We start from the raw sequence: 10,000 nt of genomic DNA, 5'->3' as shown, positions 1-10,000 counted from the left end.
CCCCCAGCGGCCGACCACCACTGGGTAGACCTGTTCTCCCCGGCCGGACTTAGTCCCCAGCGGCCGAGCACCGGGTAGACCTGTTCTCCCCGGCCGGACTTAGCCCCCAGCGGCCGGGCACCACTGGGTAGACCTGTTCTCCCCGGCCGGACTTAGCCCCCAGCGGCCGGGCACTGGGTAGACCTGTTCTCCCCGGCCGGACTTAGCCCCCAGCGGCCGACCACCACTGGGTAGACCTGTTCTCCCCGGCCGGACTTAGTCCCCAGCGGCCGAGCACCGGGTAGACCTGTTCTCCCCGGCCGGACTTAGCCCCCAGCGGCCGGGCACCACTGGGTAGACCTGTTCTCCCCGGCCGGACTTAGTCCCCAGCGGCCGAGCACCACTGGGTAGACCTGTTCTCCCCGGCCGGACTTAGTCCCCAGCGGCCGAGCACCACTGGGTAGACCTGTTCTCCCCAGCCGGACTTAGCCCCCAGCGGCCGAGCACTGGGTAGACCTGTTCTCCCGGGCCGGACTTAGCCCCCCGCGGCCGACCACCACTGGGTAGACCTGTTCTCTCCGGCCGGACTTAGCCCCCAGCGGCCGAGCACCGGGTAGACCGGTTGTCCGCGGCCGGACTTAGCCCCCAGCGGCCGAGCACCACTGGGTAGACCTGTTCTCCCCGGCCGGACTTAGTCCCCAGCGGCCGAGCACCACTGGGTAGACCTGTTCTCCCCAGCCGGACTTAGCCCCCAGCGGCCGAGCACTGGGTAGACCTGTTCTCCCGGGCCGGACTTAGCCCCCCGCGGCCGACCACCACTGGGTAGACCTGTTCTCTCCGGCCGGACTTAGCCCCCAGCGGCCGAGCACCGGGTAGACCGGTTGTCCGCGGCCGGACTTAGCCCCCAGCGGCCGAGCACCACTGGGTAGACCTGTTCTCCCCGGCCGGACTTAGCCCCCAGCGGCCGAGCACTGGGTAGACCGGTTGTCCGCGGCCGGACTTAGTCCCCAGCGGCCGAGCACCGGGTAGACCGGTTGTCCGCGGCCGGACTTAGCCCCCAGCGGCCGGGCACTGGGTAGACCTGTTCTCCCCGGCCGGACTTAGCCCCCAGCGGCCGACCACCACTGGGTAGACCTGTTCTCCCCGGCCGGACTTAGTCCCCAGCGGCCGAGCACCGGGTAGACCTGTTCTCCCCGGCCGGACTTAGCCCCCAGCGGCCGGGCACTGGGTAGACCTGTTCTCCCCGGCCGGACTTAGCCCCCAGCGGCCGACCACCACTGGGTAGACCTGTTCTCCCCGGCCGGACTTAGTCCCCAGCGGCCGAGCACCGGGTAGACCTGTTCTCCCCGGCCGGACTTAGCCCCCAGCGGCCGGGCACCACTGGGTAGACCTGTTCTCCCCGGCCGGACTTAGCCCCCAGCGGCCGACCACCACTGGGTAGACCTGTTCTCCCCGGCCGGACTTAGTCCCCAGCGGCCGAGCACCGGGTAGACCTGTTCTCCCCGGCCGGACTTAGCCCCCAGCGGCCGGGCACTGGGTAGACCTGTTCTCCCCGGCCGGACTTAGCCCCCAGCGGCCGACCACCACTGGGTAGACCTGTTCTCCCCGGCCGGACTTAGTCCCCAGCGGCCGAGCACTGGGTAGACCGGTTGTCCGCGGCCGGACTTAGCCCCCAGCGGCCGAGCACCACTGGGTAGACCTGTTCTCCCCGGCCGGACTTAGCCCCCAGCGGCCGAGCACCACTGGGTAGACCTGTTCTCCCCGGCCGGACTTCGCCCCCAGCGGCCGAGCACCACTGGGTAGACCTGTTCTCCCCGGCCGGACTTAGCCCCCAGCGGCCGAGCACCACTGGGTAGACCTGTTCTCCCCGGCCGGACTTAGCCCCCAGCGGCCGAGCACCACTGGGTAGACCTGTTCTCCCCGGCCGGACTTAGCCCCCAGCGGCCGAGCACTGGGTAGACCTGTTCTCCCCGGCCGGACTTAGTCCCCAGCGGCCGAGCACCACTGGGTAGACCTGTTCTCCCCGGCCGGACTTAGTCCCCAGCGGCCGAGCACCACTGGGTAGACCTGTTCTCCCCGGCCGGACTTCGCCCCCAGCGGCCGACCACTGGGTAGACCTGTTCTCCCCGGCCGGCCTCGCTACCCAGCGGCCCTTTCCAGGGTAGACCTGTTCTCCCCGGCCGGCCTCGCTACCCAGCAGCCCCTTCCAGGGTAGACCTGTGTTCTGCCGCCGGGCTTCATATGTGGTGGGCGGCTGCCGGGTCCACCCGCAGTCCCCGGCCGGCCTCGGTACTTGTCCGTCGAGCCCTGGGTAGCCCGGCTCTCCCAGACCGGAGGTGCAGCCCCGTGGCCCCGTGCAGGCCGGTGAGCACGTGACCGGCGGGCTGCCCGCACGTCCCGCCGGCCGGCATGTCCACGTGGCTGCAAGTGCACCGGCTCGCACCTGCTCTTTCACCCCGAGCGCCGTGCGGTCCGAGGCGGCCGACTTGCGGTCCCACGCGCTGCGCTGTTCCTGCCGCCTCCGTGTGCTGGCAGCCGCTGGCGAGCCCTGCCGCACACTTCCCCAGCCCTCTCTGGCCACGTCCTACCGCCACCCCCAACCGCTGCCCCGATCGTTCCCTGAGAGGGGAAGGGAGAGCCTTTAGGAGCCGGCGGTGTGCCCGCCACCTCCGTGCCCAAACAGACGGCGGCCGGGTAGCCGGCCTTCATTTCTGCATCGCTCGCTCCCTTTAGCCCCTCGCCGCGCTGCCATCGTGCCACGCGCTTGACCGGGGCCGGGGGTGAGCGGGAAGAAACGACGTCAAACCGAAAGGCCGAGAGACAGCAGAACAGAAAGATTCTTCGAGAAGGGACAGTGCTAAGCATCCCGCCACCACCTGCAGCCTGCCGACGGCTGGGCCTCGGCAGCCGACTCCTTGCCTGCCTCCACTGCCGCTGTGTAAACTGCTCGACGGGGGCCTAGACGATGCCTGCAAAACTATGACTTCGGCGCCGGGGAAGCCGAGGGTGTCGGGCGGGGCGCCCCCTGCCGTGCCTGGGCGCGGGCAGGGAGAGGTCCGAAAGCGGGGCCGGGGACGCCGGCCGTGCACCGGCGGCCCGCCCCGAACCGTTGCCAAGCGGGGACAAGTCGGCAGGCAGCGCCGGGGAGGCCCAGGGTGTCGGGCGGGGCGCCCCCTGCCGTGCCGGGGCGGTGGCGGGGGGAGGTCCGAAAGCGGAGCCGGGGACGCCGGCCGTGCACCGGCGGCCCGCCCCGAACCGTTGCCGGGCGGGGACAAGTCGGCAGGCGGCGCCGGGGAGGCCCAGGGTGTCGGGCGGGGCGCCCCCTGCCGTGCCTGAGCGCGGCCGGGGGAGGGCCGAAGGCGGGGCCGGCGACGCCGGCCGTGACACCGGCGGCCCGCCCCGAACCGTTGCCGGGCGGGGACAAGTCGGCAGGCGGCGCCGGGGAGGCCGAGGGTGTCGGGCGGGGCGCCCCCTGCCGTGCCTGAGCGGTGGCGGGGGGAGGTCCGAAGGCGGGGCCGGGGACGCCGGCCGTGCACCGGCGGCCCGCCCCGAACCGTTGCCGGGCGGGGACAAGTCGGCAGGCGGCGCCGGGGAGGCCCAGGGTGTCGGGCGGGGCGCCCCCCCCTGCCGTGCCGGGGCGGTGGCGGGGGGAGGTCCGAAAGCGGAGCCGGGGACGCCGGCCGTGCACCGGCGGCCCGCCCCGACCGTTGCCGGGCGGGGACAAGTCGGCAGGCGGCGCCGGGGAGGCCCAGGGTGTCGGGCGGGGCGCCCCTGCCGTGCCTGAGCGCGGCCGGGGGAGGGCCGAAGGCGGGGCCGGCGACGCCGGCCGTGACACCGGCGGCCCGCCCCGAACCGTTGCCGGGCGGGGACAAGTCGGCAGGCGGCGCCGGGGAGGCCGAGGGTGTCGGGCGGGGCGCCCCCTGCCGTGCCTGAGCGGTGGCGGGGGGAGGTCCGAAGGCGGAGCCGGGGACGCCGGCCGTGCACCGGCGGCCCGCCCCGAACCGTTGCCGGGCGGGGACAAGTCGGCAGGCGGCGCCGGGGAGGCCGAGGGTGTCGGGCGGGGCGCCCCCTGCCGTGCCTGAGCGGTGGCGGGGGGAGGTCCGAAGGCGGAGCCGGGGACGCCGGCCGTGCACCGGCGGCCCGCCCCGAACCGTTGCCGGGCGGGGACAAGTCGGCAGGCGGCGCCGGGGAGGCCGAGGGTGTCGGGCGGGGCGCCCCCTGCCGTGCCTGAGCGCGGCCGGGGGAGGGCCGAAGGCGGGGCCGGCGACGCCGGCCGTGCACCGGCGGCCCGCCCCGAACCGTTGCCGGGCGGGGACAAGTCGGCAGGCGGCGCCGGGGAGGCCCAGGGTGTCGGGCGGGGCGCCCCCTGCCGTGCCTGAGCGGGCCCGGGGAGGGCCGAAGGCGGGGCCGGCGACGCCGGCCGTGACACCGGCGGCCCGCCCCGAACCGTTGCCGGGCGGGGACAAGTCGGCAGGCGGCGCCGGGGAGGCCCAGGGTGTCGGGCGGGGCGCCCCCTGCCGTGCCTGAGCGCGGCCGGGGGAGGGCCGAAGGCGGGGCCGGCGACGCCGGCCGTGGACCGGCGGCCCGCCCCGAACCGTTGCCGGGCGGGGACAAGTCGGCAGGCGGCGCCGGGGAGGCCCAGGGTGTCGGGCGGGGCGCCCCCTGCCGTGCCTGAGCGGTGGCGGGGGGAGGTCCGAAGGCGGAGCCGGGGACGCCGGCCGTGCACCGGCGGCCCGCCCCGAACCGTTGCCGGGCGGGGACAAGTCGGCAGGCGGCGCCGGGGAGGCCGAGGGTGTCGGGCGGGGCGCCCCCTGCCGTGCCTGAGCGGTGGCGGGGGGAGGTCCGAAGGCGGAGCCGGGGACGCCGGCCGTGCACCGGCGGCCCGCCCCGAACCGTTGCCGGGCGGGGACAAGTCGGCAGGCGGCGCCGGGGAGGCCGAGGGTGTCGGGCGGGGCGCCCCCTGCCGTGCCTGAGCGCGGCCGGGGGAGGGCCGAAGGCGGGGCCGGCGACGCCGGCCGTGCACCGGCGGCCCGCCCCGAACCGTTGCCGGGCGGGGACAAGTCGGCAGGCGGCGCCGGGGAGGCCCAGGGTGTCGGGCGGGGCGCCCCCTGCCGTGCCTGAGCGGTGGCGGGGGGAGGTCCGAAGGCGGAGCCGGGGACGCCGGCCGTGCACCGGCGGCCCGCCCCGAACCGTTGCCGGGCGGGGACAAGTCGGCAGGCGGCGCCGGGGAGGCCCAGGGTGTCGGGCGGGGCGCCCCCTGCCGTGCCTGTGCGCGGCCGGGGGAGGGCCGAAGGCGGGGCAGGGGTGGCCGGCCGTGTAGCGGCGGGGCGCCCCACACCAATGCCGGGCGGAGAGCGGTCCGAAAGCGGGGCCGGGGAGGCCGGCCGTGTAGCGGCACGGGCGCCCCACACCAATGCCGGGCGGGGGGAGGTCCGAAGGCGGGGCCGGGGAGGCCGGCCGTGTAGCGGCGGGGCGCCCCACACCGCTGCCGGGCGGGGAGAAGTCGGCAGGCGCCGCAGGGGAGGCTGTGGGTGTCGACCGGGGCGCCCCCTGCCGTCCCTGTGCGGCGGCGGGGAAGGGCCGAAGGCGGGGCCGGGGAGGCTGACGTTCTTGGGCGGGGCGCCCCATTCCGTCTATGGGCGGGGGCGGGTGAAGTCCGCAGGCGGGGCTGGGAGGCCGAGCGCGGACCGGCGGGGCGCCCCACACCGTTGCTGGGCGGGGAGAGGTCCGAAAGCGGCGCCAGGGAGGCGGACGTTTTCGGGCGGGGCTCCCCCTCCCGTCTCTGGGCTTGTCGGTCTGAAAGTGTGGCATTGGGGTGTGAGTGTGGGGAGTGGGGGCGTGTGTCTCTTTGTCCCTGTGAACGCGGGCCGACAGCCAGCAGCTTCGTGCCGGCCCCGGGCACCTCGGCGCCGATCCCCCGCGGCCCTCCAGACCTGCGCCGAGGGCCGAAGACCTCTGCGGACCGTGAAAGAACCGACCCGAAAGCGGGCGCCCGCCTGATGGCCCCCCCCCGCTGCGGGCTCTGCCCGTGGGGGGGCGGGGCCGGGTGGGGCGGGGCGAGGCGGGAGCAGGCGAGTCGCGCCAGGAGCCCGCGGCATGCTGCCGAGTTCCGTCGCATGGACGTGCTTCTCCTCCCCGCTGTCCCCCCCTCCGTTTGGGGTTGGGGGGGGGGAGAGAGGGGGGCTGTGTAGCGTCCCGAGGAGGGCGGGTGGGGGTGGCGACGCCGTTTTGGTGGTTCAGTGTGTCAGCAGGCCGAGTACAGGGCACAGCCTGCCCATCAGCTCGGCTGGAAGTGGTGTGGGCGCAAAGCGAAAGTAAATCAAGTTTGCAAAGAGTATTTTTCCCCGAAAACTTTCTTGTTTCAAGAGAGTAGAAGTAGCGTTCTTTCAGAAAATTAAAATGAAATGAAATGAAATGAAATGAAATGAAATGAAATGAAATGAAATAAAATAAAATAAAATAAAATAAAATAAAATAAAATAAAATACACCCCCCAAAATATGTCTCGGTCTTGAAATGGAGTTCATCAGGTAGGCGGGAGGGGGCTGCTGGAGCAATCCGGCAGTCAGGCGCTACAGGGGCTGTGGGCTTCTGAGATGGTAGGCGGATGCCAGGTCTACCCGGCTCCGGGGCCGGCGGCCGGCGGCTGCCGCGCCCGGAGCCGTCGGCGTGGCGCGGCGAGAAGGTCTACCCCGGAGCCAGGCGGTGGCGGGCGGATGCCAGGTCTACCCGGCTCCGAGGCCGGCGGCCGGCGGCGGCCGTGTCCGAAGACGTCGGCGTGGCGCGGCGAGAAGGTCTACCCCGGAGCCGGGCGGTGGCGGGCGGATGCCAGGTCTACCCGGCTCCGGGGCGGGCGGCCGGCGGCGGCCGTGTCCGAAGACGTCGGCGTGGCGCGGCGAGAAGGTGTACTCCGGAGCCGGGCGGTGGCGGGCGGATGCCAGGTCTACCCGGCTCCGGGGCCGGCGGCCGGCGGCGGCCGTGCCCGGAGCCGTCGGCGTGGCGCGGCGAGAAGGTCTACCCCGGAGCCGGGCGGTGGCGGGCGGATGCCAGGTCTACCCGGCTCCGAGGCCGGCGGCCGGCGGCGGCCGTGTCCGAAGACGTCGGCGTGGCGCGGCGAGAAGGTCTACCCCGGAGCCGGGCGGTGGCGGGCGGATGCCAGGTCTACCCGGCTCCGGGGCGGGCGGCCGGCGGCGGCCGTGTCCGAAGACGTCGGCGTGGCGCGGCGAGAAGGTGTACTCCGGAGCCGGGCGGTGGCGGGCGGATGCCAGGTCTACCCGGCTCCGGGGCCGGCGGCCGGCGGCGGCCGTGTCCGAAGACGTCGGCGTGGCGCGGCGAGAAGGTCTACCCCGGAGCCGGGCGGTGGCGGGCGGATGCCAGGTCTACCCGGCTCCGGGGCGGGCGGCCGGCGGCGGCCGTGTCCGAAGACGTCGGCGTGGCGCGGCGAGAAGGTGTACTCCGGAGCCGGGCGGTGGCGGGCGGATGCCAGGTCTACCCGGCTCCGGGGCCGGCGGCCGGCGGCGGCCGTGCCCGGAGCCGTCGGCGTGGCGCGGCGAGAAGGTCTACCCCGGAGCCGGGCGGTGGCGGGCGGATGCCAGGTCTACCCGGCTCCGAGGCCGGCGGCCGGCGGCGGCCGTGTCCGAAGACGTCGGCGTGGCGCGGCGAGAAGGTCTACCCCGGAGCCGGGCGGTGGCGGGCGGATGCCAGGTCTACCCGGCTCCGGGGCGGGCGGCCGGCGGCGGCCGTGTCCGAAGACGTCGGCGTGGCGCGGCGAGAAGGTGTACTCCGGAGCCGGGCGGTGGCGGGCGGATGCCAGGTCTACCCGGCTCCGGGGCCGGCGGCCGGCGGCGGCCGTGCCCGGAGCCGTCGGCGTGGCGCGGCGAGAAGGTCTACCCCGGAGCCGGGCGGTGGCGGGCGGATGCCAGGTCTACCCGGCTCCGGGGCCGGCGGCCGGCGGCGGCCGTGTCCGAAGACGTCGGCGTGGCGCGGCGAGAAGGTCTACCCCGGAGCCGGGCGGTGGCGGGCGGATGCCAGGTCTACCCGGCTCCGGGGCCGGCGGCCGGCGGCGGCCGTGCCCGGAGCCGTCGGCGTGGCGCGGCGAGAAGGTCTACCCCGGAGCCGGGCGGTGGCGGGCGGATGCCAGGTCTACCCGGCTCCGGGGCCGGCGGCCGGCGGCGGCCGTGCCCGGAGCCGGCGTCGTGGCGCGGCGAGGAGGTCTACCCCGGAGCCGGGAGGTGGCGGGCGGATGCCAGGTCTACCCGGCTCCGGGGCCGGCGGCCGGCGGCGGCCGTGCCCGGAGCCGTCGGCGTGGCGCGGCGGTAGCGGGCGGCAGTGCGGCGAGATGGTCTACCCGGCTCCGGCGGGACTTAGTCGCATTTCGGCAAGCGCCGGGTAGACGTGGTCGCCGCAGGGCTCCTGGAAGTGCACCAAGGGGTCGCTGTTTGTGGCTGCCTCCAGTTACCTCATCGTAAGAGGCGGGGCGCGCCGGCGCTCCTCCCCGGTGGCGTACTTGCCGTTCTCTTGGGCTCGCCGGCGGCCTCGGACTCGTCTGTCCGTATAGTGGGAGCGAGTGGCGGGCCGCATCCCCCAGGCTGTTCAGTGCCTGTGTCCGTAGGCGGAGGAGCGGCGTCTGCGCGTGCGGTCGCCCGGGCCGAGTAAGTGCCGCCTGGTGTGGGACGAGTCGCGTGGCTTCGTCCGGGTTCCCGTCTTGCCCAGTCAGTGGGTACAGAGACCCAAAGGGTCGACGAGAGAGAGAGAGAAAGGAGGAGCCGCGAGCGTCCCCCGCTCCGGCTCGGCTGATGCCGGCTTGGATGGTGAAGGGCGCGGGCTCTCACCTACGTCTCCGCAGGCGTACGATGGTGGCGGGCGAGGCGGCGTCGCCTCGTCCCTTAGATCGCCCGGCCTTAAGCCGGGGCCCGCTCTGCCGGGTATTTTTCGGCGGTGGCCTACAGCCGAGGGTGCGCGGGGTGGGTGCCGGGCCCCTCTGCTTGGTGTCCCCCGCTTTCCCCGAGAATCCCCGAGGACGGCCCGGTGGGCCGAGGTGGCGGCGCCTCGTTCCCCGCTCCTCCCGACTTGTTTGCCCAGCGTGTGTTCCGTGTTCCGGGAGTGCCGCGGGGACGTTCCGTGGGGCGTGCGGCCTTGCCTCGGCCCTTCTCCGGTTGCTCGAGGGGCTCGGTGACGGGAGTGGCCCGCTGAGGCTGTGTCGGGGACGGGGTGGCGGCACCCCGTCCCGCCCTCCCCGCCGCCGGGTGTCGTTGAAGTCGTCCCCCTTCCTCGGCCCTAAGCCGGGGACCCGCGTAGCGGGCGCACTCTCGCGGGGCTGGCGGCCGGCCGCGGTGGCCGGCTCGCCCTAGCCTTTGCGGACTCGAACCCGACAGAGAGCCCTGGGAAATGTCGTGGGCGAGGCGGCGGCGCCTCGCCCTTCGGTCGCGACCGGCGCGAAAGAGCCACGATGCAGGGGGCGGCCTGTGGTGTCTGGCCTGCCCCGGCTGCCGTGGTTGCCGGCGGGCTGGGGTTCTTTCGAGCAGGTCCGCCTCTTCTAGGCGCGTGTGCGGGCGGAGTGGGGGCCGCCCGCCTGGCCTGCTTTCTCGTACTTTTTTTTTACTCGTGGCCCTAAGCCGCGGCACCGAGAGGCGCGTGCGACAGAACCGAGGGGTCGTGGGGCCCTGAAGGCGAAGGTTGTGTGCGGTGGCTGGGGGGACAGAAAGAAGCGTTGAGAGGCGCGGGCCTCTCTTTCCCGACCGTCCCCCCCCGGGCCCCCGCGGCCCTCCGTGGTTAGCACGGGTCGCACGACGCGCTGTGTGCTTTTTTTTCTTTTGCCGTCCCCCCCCGACTTTTTTCCGGAGGGGGAAGCCGATCGCTGCGAGGCGGGCGAAAGCCGGTGGCCCGTGGCGTGGTCGGTGGCGTTTTTTCTCGCACGCTCGGACGGGTTCCCCGGCCGGGATGGGGGAGTGGAACGTGGCTCGCCGCGGTCGCCCCCTACCCAGCCGGTCCCGTCCCGCCGTTGTCTCGCTCAGGAAACCTC

The sequence above is a fragment of the Prinia subflava genome, unplaced genomic scaffold, assembly GCF_021018805.1.
Source record: "Prinia subflava isolate CZ2003 ecotype Zambia unplaced genomic scaffold, Cam_Psub_1.2 scaffold_90_NEW, whole genome shotgun sequence".
NCBI classification, from domain to species: Eukaryota; Metazoa; Chordata; class Aves; order Passeriformes; family Cisticolidae; genus Prinia; species Prinia subflava.
Note: the sequence above shows the minus strand (reverse complement) of the source record.